This window comes from Nicotiana tabacum, chromosome 10, assembly GCF_000715075.1.
Source record: "Nicotiana tabacum cultivar K326 chromosome 10, ASM71507v2, whole genome shotgun sequence".
Lineage (NCBI taxonomy): Eukaryota > Viridiplantae > Streptophyta > Magnoliopsida > Solanales > Solanaceae > Nicotiana > Nicotiana tabacum.
Genome location: NC_134089.1, coordinates 117874234 through 117893959, shown reverse-complemented (window position 1 = coordinate 117893959; position 19726 = coordinate 117874234). Strand labels below are relative to the sequence as shown.

Below are 19726 nucleotides of genomic sequence, written 5' to 3'. Positions count from 1 at the left end.
TCTTATTGGTGAAAACCTTCACAGGCACCATAAGGCGATGGTGAGTTCAGAGAAAGAACAAAATGAGAGAGGCTTGATGGTGAAAACTACAAATAGAATAAGGATCGTGAATCAGATTGGATAATCGGAGCATTGAAGCCCAGTTTCACGATTTATGGGTATAACAGGAGTTGAACATCAGGCTTGCTTAACAGATTAGGCCACTTAATCCAAAGGTGCATGTCATGGTTATTAGAGTTGGTATCCACATCTGATAAGTTGCTACTTTGTAGTTTTCTTGTTAGGAATCATCTCTTTCCATTGTCCTTACTCTGTTCCTTTTGTCTTGTTTACTTCCCCTTCCTGAGTCTATTTGGTCAGAACAAGTGAGAAATGACTTCAAAATTTGCTACCAGCTTTCCAATTGCACAAAGCGGAGTCTGGCTAGTACATCAAAGTGGTTTAAGTCAGGAAAGAATAGTATGCGCACTAAGTGGGTGGCAATCGACGTGCTTTGGGATTCATGTGAAACCCAAAGGTTCGGTATATATCAATTCATGAGCACAATGCAACAGATAGAGGGCGTTGGGTTTGAATGGATCAAAAGTATTTTCTGTGATAAGGTTGACAAAGAAAGTGGTTAACCAATAACAAGCAAGGTCTTCCAAGTGGAAATCAAAGTTATCATGGCAAGTGAAGGAGCAATAGACCTCAAGGCCAAGGCCAATGGTTTAAGTCAGGAAAGAATAGTATGTGCACTGAGTGGGTGACAATTGACGTGCTTTGGGATTCATGTGAAACACAAAGGTTAGGTGTATGTCAATGCATGAGCACAACGCAACAGATAAATGGTATTGGGTTTGAATGGATCAGAGGTATTTTCCATAATAAGAGTGATAGAGAAAGTGGTCAGTCATTAAACAAGCAAGGTCTTTCGAGTTGAAATCAAAGTTATCATGGGAAGTGAAGGAGCAATCGCCCTCAAAGTCAAGGCCACAAACCAACCACCATGTTTAAACTCACAAGTTTTCTTTGTTTGAAACATGGACGAAAACTATGTCCAAATCAAAGCTTGGAAGATTGAATTTTTCAAGTGTCGTGCCCAAATTTTGTCAGCACAAAGGCAGTTTGTGAAGGGGAAAGAAAATTTATTCGATCTGCAGGAACCCTCCATGAGGAAAGCAAGGTTCAGGGGCAAGGAATTTTGTTCGTTTTGCAGAGACCCTCCAGGAAGAGAGCATGGCCCACGTAAGTTCATTCTCGACTTTTCAGGGCCCTCCAGGATAATGGGATTAAATTTAAAAAATTTCAGGGCCCTCCTGGATAACGGGATTTAATTTTAAAAGTTCTCAGGACCCTCCTGGATAATGGGACCTAGTTAAATTTCAAGACCTTCATAGATAACAAGATTTACCGTAAGTTCTACCTTTAGAAAATATAATTCAGCTTTAAAGTTGTCACTATTAAGATGAGATTTAATTTGAAGTTTTCAGGGCCTTTCTAGATAATAGGATTTAGATTTTAAATTCTTAGAGCTCTTTTGGGTAACATGATTCGATTAATGCTCGCAGATGTTCCCAATACCAAACTGGGGCAGAAAAGTTTCGTTTGTTTTATCTGTTTTGTTGCAATGGCAGGCGCCCACCTAGAGAACAAGGGAATACAGTTCAAGTTTTTGGCAATCAGGTGCCCAGCTGAGAACAAGGAAATACAGTTTCAACTTTTTGGCAATCAGGCGCCCACCTGGAGAACAAGGGAATACAGTTTCAAGTTTTGGCAATAAAGCACCCACCTGGAGAATAAGGGAATACAGTTCAAGTTTTGGCAATCAAGCACCCACCTGAAGAACAAGGGAATACAGTTCAAGTTTTGGCAATCAGGCGCCCACCTGGAGAACAAGGGAGTACAGTTCAAGTCTTGGCAATCAGGCGCCCACCTGGAGAACAAGGGAATACAGTTTCAAGTTTTGGCAATCAGGCCCCCACCTGGAGAACATGGGAATACAGTTCAAGTTTTAGCAATCAGGCGCCTACTTGGACAACAAGGGGATACAATTCAAGTTTTGGCAATCAGGCGCCCACCTGGAGAACAAAGGAATACAGTTCAAGTTTTTGGCAATCAGGCGCCCATCTGGAGAACAAGGGAATACAATTCAAGTCTTGGCAATCAGGCGCCCACCTAGAGAACAAGGGAATACAGTTCAAATCTTGGCAATTAGGCGCCCACCTGGAGAACAAAGGAAGTCAGTTAAAAGTTTTGGCAATCAGGCGCCCACCTGGAGAACAAGGGAAGTCAGTTAAAGTTTTGGCAATCAGGCGCCCACCTGGAGAACAAGTGAATACAATTCAAGTTTTGGGAATCAGGTGCCCACCTGGAGAACAAGGGAATACAGTTCAACTTTTGGAAATCAGGCGCCCACCTGGAGAACAAGGAAATACAGTTCGAGTTTTGGCAATCTGGTGCCCACCTAGAGATCAAGGGAATACAGTTCAAGTTTTGGCCATCAGGCGCTCACCTAGAGAACAAGGGAATACAGTTCGAGTTTTGGCAATCAGGAGCCCACCTGGAGAATAAGGGAATACAGTTCATGTTTTGGCAATCAGGCGCCCACCTAGAGAACAAGGGAATACAATTCATGTTTTGGCAATCGGGCGCCCATCTGGAGAACAAGAGAATACAGTTCAAGTTTTGGCAATCAGGCGCCCACCTGGAGAACAAGGAAATACAGTTCAAGTTTTGGCAATCAGGCGCCCACCTAGAGAATCAGGGAATACAGTTCAAGTTTTGGCAATCTGGAGAACGAGGGAATAAAGTTTAAGTTTTGGCAATCAGGCGCCCACCTGAAAAACAAGGAATACAATTCAAGTTTTGGCAATCAGGCGCCCACCTGGAAAACAAGGGAATTCATTTCAAAATATTCAGCAGCAGGTGCCCACTTGGAGAACGAGAGAAGTCATTTCAGAATTCAATTTAAGTTAGAAGTAGCAGAAGTTCGCTTCAAGAATGTGAGTCGACAGTTCGAGATGACCAAAAGGAGTCTCAATCCAGAATAAAAGAAAGGAAAAAAAGTGAATGCAGAAGTAGATAAAAGATGTGAACTGCTCAAGACATGGCTAAAGTCACGAGCACTGCATGTCCGATCTTGATTCGAAGAAGCCGTGGAAAAATGAACTAACACCTGCAGCTAACAAGCATTAAAATTTAGATCAGAGTCCGCATAAAGAACCAACCAAGACTCAAGATCAAGCTTCAGAAGACTCGTAGATAGGAATCTTGTAACTCGTAGCTGATAGGCTTAGTTAGTCTTTTTAATTTTGTTTTTTTATGTAATAACAGGACCACAGACCGGAATCTCGACGGAATCTCACTCGACTCTCTCATCCTCTCCACACACTCCTTCACCTCATTCACTCTGAACTACACGTGGCCTGATTCTTTTATAGCCAAGGATATGTAGGTAGCTCAGATACCAGGGCTCAGTCACATTCCCTTTTCATTTAGTTTTTGGTCTCTCTAAATAAGGTTCAGGTCAAAAAACCTGTCTCGTCATTCTTTGTCTGAAAACTCTTTGTATTTTCAGTCAAAGAGGGGCAGCTATAGACATGTAATTTTTGACCCTCCCCGAAATTTTATACCGTTTAGTGCTTAGATGTTGGTTTTAGGCCTAATATCACTATTTTGACCTTTTTAAACGTTTTTGTTTTATTTAATCTTAAAATTTAAAAAACTACAAAAATATTTTCTTTGTTTAGCTTATTGATATTTTGACTAGTTAGTTTTATTTTATTTTTACAAAAGATAAAAAAGGAAAAGTTTCAAAAAATACTTTTACTTAGTAGTGTGAATTTTAAGTTGTAGGTCTTATATAAGTATTGAGTAGTATTTAAGTTTTTTTTAATATAGATATCTTATTTTTCTTTTTAACTATTCTCAATTATTTTAAATAATTAGCATTTTGGGGTTTATCTTTACAAAAAAGAAGAAGAAGAGGAAATTAGAAAAGAATGAATGGAAAAAAAAGCAAACCCAAAAACAAGAAAAAGGAAAATGTTTTGCTTCAGTCATGACCTTTGGCGATTGCAAGTAGCAATGTGTGGCATTCACAATTTTCTTGGGAATCATATAACTTTAAGTAGTTATTTACCTTTCTTTTATGTTTAATAATAATATTGCTTGTAATTAATATTAGTATTTGTAGTATTTTCTATTTTGTTGTTATTATATCATTACCTTTATCTCTCACTCTAACCAACTCACATTTTAATCCCTTCCCCTCAGAAAATAGGCACATCACACTACCCTCACAAACTTAGATCCCTTTCATTCATCTCACCTGACATTAAAAGGGGCTCACACGTTTCTTAGGTTCCAAGAATTTTCTACCATGAGCATTTTTATAGGAAGAGTCTAGAAGATTGGAAAACCAAGACCCTAAACCTAAGACTGAGGACTGTCGTTTTCTTCACCCCTTTTATTAGACATTTTAGCTCCCCCAAGAAGAGCAGCGGCACCTCCCCAAAAATGAAAATTTCTCGATCGTTTCCATAGCCAGATTCTCACCTCACCTCCTCTCAAAAAGCTTCAGTCACCCTACCCTCTTCAAAATACCCCTATTGCCACCTTCAAAGCCAGTCATAAAACAGGCCTTGTCACGGTCGTTTGCTGCGGTATTCTGTCCGGATCGAGTCGAGTTCGCCGCCGTCGTTCGAGCTCCAGTCTTGGTTCGAGATTTTCGTACATTTAGCTCAAGTTTTCTGGCCAGTTTTTTGGTCGTTGATTCAAAGATCAGACCTTCAATGGAGTTTCTTCATGTTTAAAATAAAGAAAGATTCTATTCAAAGAATCCAGATTTGCTTGTAGCTATTGGATCTTTCACTAAATTAAAGAAGCTCATATGAGGTTTATTCTTCACACTCCTTTCACTATTTTCGTTTTTGTGTGGTACAATAGTAAAATGTGCTATTAAATCCATGAAACTATCCTTAATTATTGGGATTAATGTCAAGTTTATTCTTAGGCTCGTTTATTTCTCTTCTGCTATTTCTTACACTCTAATTGTGTTAAGCTATGTTAGATCCGAATTGTCATCTAGTGTTTAGTTTTCTTTTAAAATGCTTTTCATGAGTAGTTTAAATTCTTATAGTTCTAAGTAAGAGGTTTTGTTGTTAGAGCTTTTCTTAAGTTTAGATTTCTTTAATAAGCATCCTCGTCATCTTTTCTTAAAAGTGTCCATAACATATAAAAGGTTTTGTTCTCTTATGTGAAAGAGATTTTCAATTAATAAAGTTTCTAAAGGCTAAGTCTACAAGGTCCATCACGTCAAAACAAATGCAGACTTCCCCATCAATCTTGAGCTTATGTACTACTAGTAGTATTTTATCATTTAAGTTTTGTGGGTCAGTAGAGTCAGAATGGTCTCCTATTGTTACAAAGTGGACTGAGATCATGTTTTAATCCCTTTTGGTTATTTACCATCGATTTCTGTATTTACTCCTAATTGCTTAGATGACTATTTTGTCTTAGATACTTTCTTTGCTTGGATTTTTGACTTCGTTTATTCTGTTCATATCTGTCACTGTTTGTGTGTTTCTTTGTTGGAAATTGGCCGTGGAGGCATTAAACTAAACTGAAATGAAAATCAAAACTTCAATGTTTGTTACTTATTTACTTGAATAATTGCTAGTATGATTTAGGCGCGTATTAATAAATAAGTATCATAACTGTATACACATTCGCGTGACATAATTACGATTTTTAAAATAAATCGAGGTATGAGTTCGCGCAACTTCGACCAAACTTTCTTAATATTAATAAAGCATGATTAATTGTGGACACCTACGCGTGACATGATTTCTACGCGCCAAATAAAATGAGTATACGTATGCGTGACTCGCTTTAGGATAATTTCTTAATTAAAAGCGGTAAGAGGTAAATGTACATAGGTTTTAAAATAAGTAATTACATAATTTAATAAGCCAAGTATGATCAAAGCGACCGTGCTAAAACCACAAAACTTGGGAATGCCTAACACTTTCTTCCGGGTTAACAGAATTCCTTACCCGGATTTCTATGTTTCGCAGACTGTATAACAGAGTCAAACTTCCTCGATTCGGAATTTTAACCGGTAACTTGGGTCACCATAAATTATCCCAAGTGGCGACTCTGATTTAATATAAAATAAATTCTGTTTCGGTCATTGTCACTTTAATTGAAAAAACTCTCTTATACTCCCCTTTCGGGGGTAAAAAAAGGAGGTGTGACAAGTATTAGAAGTTGGAAGATTTAAAAGTTCATAAGTTCGATTTTTGGTGCGATTCGTAGTTTCGACATTGTTTGATATGATATGAGACCTCAAGCGAGTCCATGTTAGGTTATGGAACTTGTTGGTATGCTTAGATGAGGTCCCGGGGGCCTCGAGTGAGTTTCGAATGGGCTACGGGCCATTTCCTTCTATTTTTGGACTGTTGTTTTCTGTCATCTAGTTTCCTTTATCACGTTCGCCTCCTTGCCTTCATGTTCGCGTAGTGTTATTTTGGAGGATGAAATATTTCATCTTCGCATATCCTCTCGCGTTGTCAAAGTTCTTCCACTTCCTTCTTCGCGTTCGTATTCTCCATCTCACGTTCGCGTAGTGCAAACCAGGCCCTGGGCACTGGTGATCATTTCCTCTTCGCGTTCGCATGTCCCCTTACGCATTCGTGTAAGTTCATGTCCCTTGTTCTTCGCGTTTGAGTCCCTTTGCTAGTGTTCGTGAAGGGTCTTCTGGGCAGCTTTCATTTTTCTTCTTCGCGAATGCGATTGTCCTTCCGCGTTCGCGATGCTTTAGCACCTAGGCCGAATAAATATTACTCTATTCTAAGAGTTTTCCATTTTCACCATTTTTGGAGTTCTAGAGCTCGGTTTTGAGCAATTCTTTGTGGATTTTTCAAGCAAAACAATTGGGTAAGTATTCTTCACCTAGAATTTATTATATTCCATGATTTTATCTTTATTTTTATTATTTAATTTTTGTTTTGGGTTGAGGAAAAATGAGAATTTTTAAGAAAACTTTAAAAATAAAAAATGATGATTTGAGGGACCAAATGATATCGAAATTTGATGATTTTTGTTTGGTTGAACTCGTATCGGAATGGGTGTTCGGATTTTGTAAAATTTGTCAGGTTATCGAGGTGCGGGCCTGGGGGTCAATTTTGGGATGATTTTTAGTGTTTGATAAAGATTGAGGCTTTATGATCTGGAATCGTTTCTTATAAGTTTTATTTATGCTTTGAAGTTAGTTTCGCTAGATTTGAGCCGTCTGGAGTTATTTCATCCGAGGAGTTCATTTTTGAATATCGAATTGTCTTCTTGAGGTAAGTATCTTGTTTAACTTTATGTGGGGGAACTACCTCTTAGGATTTGAGTCTTCTATGCTAATTGTAGTCCGTGTACGTGAGGTGACGAATACGTGCTCGGACTTATTTGTAGAAAGTTGGCCTTTTAGGATTCTTGGGTCCTTATATTCACTAAGTATGAAGTTGTTTTTGTTATGATAAAGTTTCTTAATTACTAGTTTCACCCCTACGTGCTTTAAGTGGAATTAGTTGCTTCATGATCCACTCTCATTGCTTATTTGACTGAACCGGAGATTTTTACCTCTTCTATTGTCATGCTATATTTTCATAACTGCTTATCTTTAGTTGAAATTATTATTATCTCTCCTGTAATTGTTTGGTCTTAATTGAGGTTATGATTTTCTTTCCGCTGCTTATCCTTAAGTGAATTTGTTGTATCTTCTTCGTAATTGCCCAATCTTAAAAGAAGTTTAGATATCCTATATCTTAGTTGACATGCCCTTATTTGAAATAATTTGACTTGTATTAGCTCCCTTGTTGTTTAACTTTTATATTATGGGATCGTTGTTACATATTATTTCCTCCCTTGTTGGGTTGTTCTTATTATGCCTAGTATTCTCTATTGTGGTTTTTCCTTGTGAGCTAGTTCTACCATTTCTTTGTGATCGAAAGTTCTTGAGTTGATTTACTTGCCATACTTTTGTATTTATTATCATTGTTGCTATTGTACTTGTTATTGTGATGCACGAGGTTTTTGCCGTGCGGTTGTTGTTATTGTGATGCACGAGGTTTCTGTCGTACTTGTGTTATTGGGTTGCACGAAGTATCTGCCGTGCTATTGTTATTGTTGATATTTGCACATGCGGCATGACAAGGCGGTACATATATATATATATATATATATATATATATATATATATATATATATAGGTTGTGCATGTGGCGAGACAAGGTGGGAACATTATTATGCACGCATGGCGAGACAAGGCGGGTATTTATAATATTATTGTACACTTGGCGAGACAAGGTGGCTATGTCAGGGATTGATTTATGATGACTTGCGATGGCCTAGGGGCATTCTTGTTGTTGATATTTGTGTGGTGGTGCACTTACATGTGTGAGTTTTATCTTGTGGGAAAATATTTTACGTGTTGTCCATTCCTTTTTCTATACTTACTAGCTGGCATGAACTATGTTAGAACACTTGAACAAGCATACATGTAGTTAATCACTCTTACTGGTGTAGACAACGGACCTTGATGTTATTGATCATTTCTACACATCCTCATCTGGTTCTATTGGCATGTGCGTCGTCCATTCAGTTGTTGGTTGTAGTGAGGGCACAAGGTGCCAAGTGTTCTAAGTTATGAATAATTGAGGTTCGTGACCTCGTGAAGGTTATTGGCTAAATCCCAATGAAAAAGTGGTTATTTTTATCTGGTTGCTACCTGCCTTCTTTTTAATCGTGCTTACGGATTTAAACAGTGTTCAACTTACCCTATTGTGTCATTATTATGGTGTTCCGTTGTTAGTTGTTGTTTTCCTTTCTTACTGCAATTACCGTATTATTATCATTATCATTATGCGTAGTTATTATATAGATATCGTACTCTGTTGTTTCAATTATTATACTTTGTTCAGGTTATTTAGTCCAGTAGGTGTCTTGATTGTTCCTCGTCACTACTCCACTGAGGTTAGTCTTGATACTTGCTGGGTACCATCGTGGTGTACTCATACTACACTTCTGCACATTTCTTGTGCAGATCCAGGTATTTCGAAGTCGGTTGATCTTTAGCTAGTTGTGTGGATTGTTATTGAGGAGACTCAACGTAAACCTGTTGCCGCGTTCCCAGGCTTCATAGTCACCTTCTTATTTTGTATTTACAATGTTCACTCTTATTTCGAGACAGTTGTATTTAGAGGTTTTCTAGCAACTCTGTAGAGCTTTATGACTTGTACTACCGGTTTTGGGTTATAAATTTTAAAGTGATTTCTATTTCACATTGTTAGATGTTATTAAATATTATTGTTGTTTCAATTAATGTTAGGCTTACATAGTCCCTATCATGATACCCAACATAGAGAAATTTTGGTCGTGACAACAAAATCAATTAAGAGCTCCGAAAGAACTAATTTATTACTACCCGGATGAATGAAATTGTTCATGACATTGATACTGTAGTAAATCTCAAAAGAAAATTTTTGAGTTTCAAATATATTAGCCAAAATGGTTGGCATATTGAAACTATAAATGAAAGAAAGATTGAATATTTTCATATTACTATAATCATACTGGATAAGTATAACAAGTTACCCGACTTTCCTTCTATTTATACTACATAAGTATAAGCATGATGATGGAATCACATGACACAAGTAAACTAGAGGTTTACTGAAACAAATGCTAGTTGGCATGACCGGTTGGCCATCGCGATTTAATTATGATGTGAAAATTAATTGATAATTCACAATGGCATATATTGAAGAAATAGACGATTCTTCAAGAATTCTCTAGATTATTCTCATAATATACCAATTAAGGTTGGGATTGAATCTCTTGATTTCTCAAACGAATAAAAGGTGATATATAAGGGGGCCCAGTCACCTGACATGTGGACCGTTTACTATTGTATGATTTTGATAGATGCATCTATTGTATGGTCACAAGTGTTTTGTTATCAACTTGTAGTTTGGCTTTTGTAAGGTTGTTTGCTCAAATTATTAAAGCATAGTTCCAGAATGTAAATTATGATGATTATCTTGATAATGCTGGTTTAAATCCAAGTTGGTTTAACAGAAATTATATGCCTCCAATTATAGCTAATCCATTGGTTATGAGAACAAAACTCCCCAAAAACATTTGGTATGATATGTATTATTTAATATATAGCAGCACTTGTACGCATCTAGCCAACAAATTATGGTAAATTCTCCTTATCATTAGTGGTTCAGGGTCAAGAACAAATAATTTCTATCTAGATATATGGATATACTATATGATTTAATTATTCCACCATAATGCACAAAGATGGGTCTCCAAAAAAGGTTGGGGATATGTGTTGGTGATCCCAATATTAAGAGGAGAAAATGGGCTGTTGAAAAAGTAACACATAGAATAAATTATTATACACCTATATTCTCGTACAAGAAAATGTGAACTTAAAGTTCAAGTGATAATTCATTTGCAAAATATTGCCAGGAGATTTGCTAACTCAAAGCTAAATGTCATATTTCAGCTACTAATGCTCCAAATAGAATAAAGTTCATGACGGATAGAGTCCATGGTATGCATGAATCGTAATAGACTAGTCGGTCTCAAAGATAAAATTCCTTGAAGAAGGAGAGGAGCAAATGATCAAGATGGTCATAATAAGGAGGTAAGTACTATAAAAGTTGTCACGACCCAAAATTCGTTAAAGGTCATGATGGCGCCGGACACCACTGTCAGGCAAGCTAACACTAATTAGTTAATTAAATTCTCATTTTAATGTTTTTGAAATCACAAATTTCCTTCAATTTAACTAGTAAAAGATGAACTTTACAAAATAAATAATATTATTTTCCAATTTCAATACTGAATATCCCATAATTATCCCAGAACCCGGTGTCACAAGTACATGAGCATTTACTAGAAAATAAAATAAAATACAGCACTGTTCGGAATACAAATTTAGATAGGAAAGAAAATGTAAATATCATGACCCCAGTTCGCCCTCCGTGAACTGCCGTGACGGCACCTAGTCTCTACGACTAGGTAAACCTAACAAATGAAAAAGTAAACAAAACTTGAGGAAGAAATAATTAAAAGCCAAAATAATCGAATGAAACAGTATTTAAAATGCCGCTCGACATATATAATACAACTTCTCGAAACTAACAACATTTTCCAAAACTCGGAATCTCATGAAACCACAAGCCTTGGAATGTCTACCAGTGTCTAAATCCATAATATCTAACAAGGAAAAGAAATACAGAAGGGCTAATGCAATAGGGAGAGTAGAAAGGGACTCCTCGGTCTGTGGACGTGGCAGATATACCTCGAAGTCTCTGGAACAGTCGCCTCGCCTCAAGGGTGATAGGACTGAGTCGAAGTACCTGGATCTGCACATGAAAACCATGCGCAGAAAGGGCATGAGTACACCACAACGGTACTCAGTAAGTGCCGAGCCTAACCTCGGTCGGGTAGTGACGAGGAAGGTCAGGATCCTACTGAGGTTAAATAAAATATAAAGTTTGACAGTGTGGAATAAGACAGTATAATTAAGTGCAACAGTAAGAAATAACATAGAATAGAAAGACCAACAACCACTAGAACAGAGACAAAATAATCACGGAAAGGAAAGACAACTCAACATAGAGATAACAACCGGGGTACCTTCCAGGATACCGTCCTGTAGTCCCAATTACATCTATCCAGTGGATCTCCTGGGATACCGTCCTGTAGTCCATTGTGCAGGGATCTACCGGAATCCCGATCTGTAGTCCCAAATATAAATACCCAATACTAGGGAAATCTACTAGGTGCAGTCCCGTAGTTCCATATAACTGTGTAAGGGGATCTACCGGAATCCCACATCCGCAGTCCCAAATAAATAGACAAGGGGGATCTATCGGAATCCCATGTCCGTAGTTCCAATGTAAATACACAGCAGCAACAGGAAAATATTCAGCAATGTCAATTTCATATTAAGGCAATCAAGTAGTTTTAGTCTAGCATGCTGCACAGAATTCAGGTAAAGCAGTTTGAGCAAATAAAGCAATTAAATCACTTAGACATGCTTTCCTACGCTAACAACAGGCTTAAAGTGCAAGTAACATAACCAGGGAAGGAAACATACTAGTAACTACTTAATGAAAACCAGATTTTCAACAATTAGCACAAGTACGCACTCGTCACCTCACGTACAAGGCATTTCAATTAACAACAATATCAAATCCTAAGGGGAAGGTCCTCCACACAAGGTTAGGCAAGCCACTTATTTCGAACCAGCTCAAATCAATCTGAAACCATGCTCTTGCCACGAGTACTCAACTCCAAATGGTCCAAATCTATTCAATTCAATTTCATAATGTAAATAACACTTCAAGCAACTGATTCTACAAAGAAATTCTAAGCTAATACGCGAAATTAGGTAAAATGACCAAAATGCCACTCGGGCCCACGTCTCAAAATCAGGTAAAAGTTACATTTCCAGAATTCTCACACTCTCATGAGTTCATTTATAACAAAAGTACCAAAATCGGACCTCAATTGGTCTCTCAAAAAATTACTCAAAGGCCTCTAATTAGTCAAGCCCTAACCCCAAAATTACCACTGATTTTCCTTAATTTTTCATGCTTATAATGATAAAAATCACTCCAATAACGAGTTTAGGGACCAAAGACCTTACCCCAATGAATTCCTCCGAAAATCTCTCTTGAAAATGGTCTCCAAGGCTTCTTCCCGTTTGAAAAGAGGTGAAAATAACTCAAATTCGCAAAGGCAAGTATTTATATATTTCTGTCCAGTTAATCCGCTTCTGCGTCCCTGGGACTGCATCTGCGGTCCCGCTTCTGCGAGGACATGGTCGCTTCTGTGACATTTCACTTAAAGCCCAGCTCCCGCACCTGCGGTTAACCTTACGCAAATGTGAGGCCGCTTCTGAGGTCCCTACCAGCTTCTTCCTTTTCCACTTCTATGATGGCGATGCCGCTTTTTCGGCTACGCACCTGCGGAACCCAACCACAGGTGCAGTTATGACAGAAAACCAGCAGCTAAAGCGTCTCACCAAAATCCAAATTCTTCCAACAACCTTCCAAAACCATCCTGAGGCCCCCGGGACCTCAACCAAAGGCACCAACAAGTCTAATACCACTGCCCAAACTTCTATCAATCCTTAAAACACCTAAAACAACATCTAAACGATGAATCAACCGCGAATTCAAGCCTAAGAACTCCAAAACTCTAAAAATACACTTTCGATCAAAAAGTCTATCAAACCTCGTCTGAATGACCTGAAAATTTGCACACACATTACATTCAACACTATAGAGCTACTCCAACTTCCGGAATTTCATTCCGACCCTTGGATCAAAATCTCACTATCGAACCGGAAACTTCAAAATTTGACTTTAGCATTTCAAGCCTAAATTAGCTACGAACCTCCAAAACACAATTCGAACATGCCCCTAAGCCCGAAATCACCCAACGGAGCTAACGGAACCGTCAGAATCATCTTCACACTATTCTGACTATGGTCAAATTTCCAACAGTTAAGCTCTCATTTAGGGACTAAGTGTCCCAAAACTCTCCGAAACTCAAAACCGAACATCCCGGCAAATCAAAATAGCAGAAATAAACATGGGAAAAGCAGTTAATAGGGGATTGGGGCGTGAATTCTTAAGACAACGGTCGGGTCATCACATCCTCCTACACTTAAACATTTGATCATCCTTGAACGAGCATAGTGACATACCTGAAGTAGTGAAAAGATGAGGGTAACGGCTATGCATATCCTGCTCGGTCTACCAGATCACCTCCTCGACCGGCTGACCCCGCCACTGAACTTTCACTAATACAATGTTCTTTGACCTCAGCTTTCTAACGTGCATATCCAATATTTCCACTGGCTCCTTAACATAGGATAGATCCTTGTCCAACTGGACTGAACTGGTATCCAACACATGCGATGGATCACCGTGATACCTCTGGAGCATCGAAACATGGAATACCGGATGAACTCCTGCCAAACTGGGAGGTAGGGCAAGCTCATAAGTAACCTTCCCAACACGCCGCAATATCTCAAAAGGACCAATAAACCTCGGACTCAACTTTCCTTTCTTCCCGAATCTCATAACGCCCTTTATAGGCGAAACCCAAAGTAGAACCCGCTCTCCAACCATATAGGAAACATCACGAACCTTCCGGTCCACGTAGCTCTTCTGTCTGGACTGGGCTATACAGAGTCGATCCTGAATCACCTTAACCTTCTCCAAAGCCTCCTGTACCAAGTCCGTGCCCAATGATTTGGTCTCACTTGGCTCAAACCAACCCACCGGGGATCTACATCGCCTACCATATAAAGCCTCATACGGTTCCATCTGAATGCTGGACTGATAACTGTTGTTGTAGGCAAACTCCGCCAATGGCAAGAACTGATCCCAAGACCCTCCAAACTCAATCACACACGCACGGAGCATATCCTCAAGAATCTAAATAGTGCGCTCGGACTATCCTTCCGTCAGAGGGTGAAATGTTGTACTCAACTCCACCAGAGTACCCAATTCATGCTAAACAGTCCTCCAGAACCGTGATGTGAACTGAGTACCTCTATCTGAAATGATGGAAACTGGAATACCATGCTGACGAACAATCTCCCGGATATAAATCTCCTTCAAACGCTCCGATGAATAGGTAGTACACATAGGAATGAAATACGCGGACTTGGTCAGCTGATCCACAATCACCTAAATGGTATCGAACTTCCTCAAGGTCCGTGGGAGCCCAACTACAAAGTCCATGGTGATCTGCTCCCACTTCCACTCCAGAATCTCTATTTGCTAAAGCAACCCACCCAGTCTCTGGTGCTCATACTTCACCTACTGACAGTTGAGGCACCAAGCTATAAATCCAACTAATCTTTCTTCATCCGCCTTCATCAATAGTGTTGTCTCAAATCCTGATACATCTTCCCGGCACCCGGATGAATGGAATACCGCGAACTATGGGCCTCCTCTAGAATCAACTCCCGAAGCCCATCAACATTGGGTACACATATCCGACCTTGTATCCTCAATACCCCATCCTCACTAATAGTCATATCTCTGGCATCACTGTGCTAAACCTTGTCCTTAAGGACAAGCAAATGAGGGTTATCATACTGACGCTCCCTGATACGATAAAATAAGGAAGACCGAGAAACCACGCAAGCTAGAACCCGACTGGGCTCCGAAATATCCAATCTCACAAACTGGTTGGCTAAGGCCTGAACATCCATCGCTATAGGCATCTTTGATGCTGGTAAATAAGCCAAACTCCCCAAACTCTCTGCCTGGCAACTCAAAGCATCGGCCACCACATTGGCCTTTCCCAAGTGATATAAAATAGTGATATCATAGTCCTTCAGCAACTCCAACCACCTCCTCTAGTGCAAATTAAGATCCTTTAGCTTGAACAGGTGTTGCAAGCTCCGATGATCAGTATAAATCTCACACGACACACCGTACAAATAATGGCGCCAGATCTTCAGGGCGTGAACAATGGCAACAAGCTCTAGATCATGGACATGGTAGTTATTCTCATGCACCTTCAAGTGTTTGGATGCATAGGCAATCACCCTACCGTCCTGCATCAAAACCGCTCTAAGGCCAATCCTCGAGGCATCACAATAGACAGTGTAAGACCCCAAACCTGTAGGCAATATCAACACTGGGGTTGTAGTCAAAGCTGTCTTGAGCTTCTAAAAGCTCGCCTCACACTCTTCCATCCACTGGAATGGAGCACCCTTCTGGGCCAGTCTGGTCATAGGGGCTGAAATCGATGAAAACCCCTCCACAAAACGACGGTAGTAACCCGCCAAGCCGAGAAAACTATAGATCTCTGTAACTGAGGATGGCCTTGGCCAACTCTGCACTGCCTCTACTTTCTTCGGATCCACTTGAATACCCTCACTCAATACCACGTGGCCTAAGAATGCCACGGAATCCAACCAAAACTCACATTTCGATAACTTAGCATATAACTTCTTTTCTCTCAAGGTCTGAAGCACTGTCCTCAAGTGCCGCTCATGATCTTCCCGACTCCGGGAATACACTAGAATATCATCAATAAAGACAATGACAAACGAGTTGAGATATGGTCGGAACACACTGTACATCAAATGCATAAAGGCTGCTAGGGTATTGGTCAGCCCAAATGACATAACAAGGAACTCGTAATGACCATACCGAATCTTGAAAGCAGTCTTCGAGATATCTGGCTCCCGAATCTTCAACTGTTGGTAACCTGAGCATAAGTCAATCTGAGAAAACACCCGTGCGCCCTAAAGCTGGTCAAACAGATCATCAATACGAGGAAAGGATAACGATTCTTCACTGTAACCTTGTTCAACTGGCGATAATCAATACACATACGCATAGAACCATCCCTTTTCTTCACAAACAAGATAGGAACACCCCAAGGTGATACACTGGCCAAATAAAACCCTTATCAAGCAATTCCTATAACTCATCCTTCAACCCCTTCAACTCAGGAGGAGCCATACAATATGAAGGAATAGAAATAGGTTGAGTGCCCGACAACAGATCAATTCCAAAATCAATATCTCTATCAGGCGACATGCTCGGAAGATTAGCTGGAAACACATCGGGAAAATCCCGTACTACTGGGACTGAATCAACTGAAGGGGTATCAATACTGACATCTCTCACATAAGCTAGATACGCGTCACACCCCTTCTTAACCATATGTTGAGCTTTAAGAAAAGAAATAACTCTACTAGAAGTGTGATCTAAAGTACCCATCCACTCAACATGCGGTACACCTGGCATAGCCAGCGTCACGATTTTGGCGTGACAATCGAGAATAGCATAATGGGGCGACAACCAGTCTATACCCAAGATAAATTCAAAATCTACCATACTGAGCAATAATAAATTGACTCTGGTCTCAAAACCACTAAGAGCAACCAAACACGACCGATAAATGAGGTCCACAACAAGAGAATCTCCCACATTAGTAAAAACATAAATAGGGGAACTCAAAGAATCTCGAGGTACACCCAAATGCGGAGCAAAATAAGAATACACATAAGAGTAAGTGGAGCCTGGATCAAATAGAACCGATGCATCTTTGTGACAAACCAGTATAATACCTGTGATGATAGAATCGGAGGCAACAACCTCAGTACGGGCAGGAAGGGCATAGTATTGGGCCTGGCCTCACCCCTAGGGTGACTTCTACCTCCCCAACCTCCACTTTTAGCTAGCTGAGTAGGTGGGGTAGCAACTGGAGCTGTAACCATAGCCTGAGAACTTTGCGAGGCATGCTGTGACTGAGAAGTCTACGGAGGTTCACCCCTCCCAAGTCTGGGGCAATCACTCACCATATGGCGTGTGTCACCATACTCAAAACAAGCTCTGGGAGGACATGGCGGCTATGACTAGCTCGGGCCAGGTCTGCTGGACTGACCTCTAAAAGCACCCCGCGCAGGAGACGCGCTAGAAACCGGAGGTGCATAATAAGGCTCCTGAGGCCTAGGAGGAGCTGGAATACCACTGGCTACTGGAAGAGCTGAATGAACATAGTGACTCATATAACTCCTACCATGGCGATCTACAGCTGGGGTACGAGAACCAGAATAATGGTCTGACTCTCGAGACCTCTTGGCCTCCCTAACCTCTCTCTCCCTAGCAGGCATACCCTCAATACTTCTAGCAATGCTCACCACCTGCTGATAAGAAATATCCATCTCCAACTCACGAGCCATGCTAGACCTGATGTTGGGAATAAGGCCCTCAATAAACCGGTGAACCCTCTCGCGAACAGTAGAAACCAAGGCTGGTGCATGTCTAGTCAAACTAGTGTAACGGACAGCATACTCTGAGACAGTCATAGTACCCCGGCACAAATTCTCAAACTCTGCGCGCCATGCGTCTCTGAGGCTCTGAGGAACATACTCTCTCAGGAACAGATTTGAAAACTGAGTCCAAGTCAGTGAAGCAACCTCATCCGAACTATCTAACTCATAGGTGCGCCACCACTCATAGGCGGCTCCTCAAAGCTAAAAAGTAGTGAAGGAAACCCTGCTCGACCCTGATATACCCATAGTACGGAGAATGCAATAACACTCATCTAGAAATCCCAGAGCATCATCCGATGCTAGACCACTAAATATCGGAGGCTTGTACTTCTTGAACCTCTCAAGACTCAGCTGCTCATCCTCATAAACCACTGCCCTGTCCTCGGGCTGATCTCGGACTATAGACTATATAGGAATAATCTTAGGGACTTGCTCAACATGAACTTGTTGCTCAGGAGTGCGGGCGGCGGGAGTCTGTGCTCCTCCCCGAGCCTGAGACATAGCTGCAGCAAGGGGAAGCAACCCTGCCTGAGCCAAAGTGGTGTACATGCTCATGAACCGTGCTAGAGTCTCCTGAAGTGCTGGAGTAGTAGTAGCAGTAGACGTATCAGGTGCCTGGACTCCGGCTGGAACTGCTGGCGGTACCTCGGTGGCAGCTCGTGCAGGTGCTCTGGTTGCACCACGTGCGCGTCCTCGGCCTCTACCCAGGCCCCGGCCTATGATGGCTGCAGTAGGGGGAGCGGGTGCCTGATCATCTCGGGTAGCGCGTGTCCTCACCATCTGTGAGAGAATAGAAGACAGAAGTTTAGAATTGTGACATCAAATCTCGCACGACAAGGAAATCAAATGAAGTGGAATTTTCCTAACAGTTACATAGTCTCTCGTAGATAAGTACAGACATCTCCGTACCGATCAGCGATACTCTAATAAACCGACTTATGATTCATGACTCCTATTAACCTAGAGCTCTGATACCAACTTGTCATGACCCCAATTCACACTCCGTGAACTGCCGTGACGACACCTAGTCTCTACGACTAGGTAAGCCTAACAAATACAGAAAGTAAACAAAACTTGTAGAAGAAATAATTAAAAGCCAAAATAATCGAATGAAACAGTATTTAAAATGTCGCTCGGCATATACAATACAACTTCTCAAAACTAACAACATTTCCCAAAACCCGAAATCTCATGAAACCACAAGCCTTGGAATGTCTACCAGTGTCTAACTCCAGAATATCTAACAAGGAAAAGAAATACAGAAGGGCTAATACAATAGGGAGAGTAGAACGGGACTCCTCGGTCTGCGGACACGACAGATATACCTCGAAGTGTCTGGAATAGTCGTCTCGCCTCAAGGGTGATAGGACTGAGTCGAAGTACCTGGATATGCACAAGAAAAACATGCACAGAAAGGGCATGAGTACACCACAGTGGTACTCAGTAAGTGCCGAGCCTAACCTCGGTCGGGTAGTGACGAGGAAGGTCAGGGACCTACTGAGGTTAAATAAAATATAAAGTTCTACAGTGTAGAATAAGACAGTATAATTAAGTGCAACGATAAGAAATAACATAGAATAGAAAGAACAACAACCACTAGAACAGAGACAAGATAATCACGGAGAGGAAATACAACTCAACACAGAGATAACAACCGGGGTACCTTCCAGGATACCGTCTTGTAGTCCCAATTACACCTATCCAGTGGATCTCCCGGGATCCCATCCTGTAGTCCAACTATCAGTGAGCGGGGATCTACCGAAATCCCGATCTGTAGTCCCAAATATAAATACCCAGTACTGGGGGAATCTACCGGGGGTAGTTCCGTAGTTCCATATAACTATGTAAGGGGAT

General features: G+C 40.6%; 1 long non-coding RNA gene across 1 annotated transcript; it reads left to right on the top strand.

Moving 5' to 3' along the window:
* Positions 1–4259: 4259 nt before the first annotated feature.
* LOC107796707 (uncharacterized) lies at positions 4260–9314 on the top strand. Its single transcript, XR_001650468.2, has 3 exons — positions 4260–4878; positions 7253–7331; positions 9077–9314. It is a non-coding gene; the product is annotated as an uncharacterized LOC107796707 (long non-coding RNA).
* The last annotated feature ends 10412 nt before the right edge of the window (positions 9315–19726 follow it).